Raw genomic sequence first — 530 nt, 5'->3', positions numbered from 1 at the left:
TATATATATATATATATATATACACCCACACTCACACGGGTGAATGGACAGCAACGGTAGAAGAAGTATTGTTGCACTGCAGTCTGAAACACAGAAACCGACCTGTTTACAAACATGGATTTAACCTTTGTTTTCTCTTTAGACAGTTTATCATCAGGAATTCACTGCAACAGCAACAACCAACTGTTATTGTATTATCCTCCATTACTACTCTTATATTGGCCCATTTTAAGCATAAAAAAAGAACACTCAAGTCAAATCTAGAATAATACACTTTCTTAATTATTTACACTGATTAAAACTGGACCCTCCCTGCTCATCGGGTCAATAGAATTTAGTGCATCTAAACACTAAAGTACCAGACGATACTTTCAGTGACAGCTCATGATGAGCAGCACCGTCTTGGTAAACTGTGGTCCCAAACGACACGGCCGAGGATTCGACACATTCGACCCGGAGGGAAAGTTCAGTTTTACAGATTAAACCTGAGTGACAATTCTTTTGAGTCAAAATGGGCCATTTAAGAGAGA

Source organism: Cyprinodon variegatus, unplaced genomic scaffold (assembly GCF_000732505.1).
Source record: "Cyprinodon variegatus isolate N-32 unplaced genomic scaffold, C_variegatus-1.0 Scaffold47, whole genome shotgun sequence".
Lineage (NCBI taxonomy): Eukaryota > Metazoa > Chordata > Actinopteri > Cyprinodontiformes > Cyprinodontidae > Cyprinodon > Cyprinodon variegatus.
Note: the sequence above shows the minus strand (reverse complement) of the source record.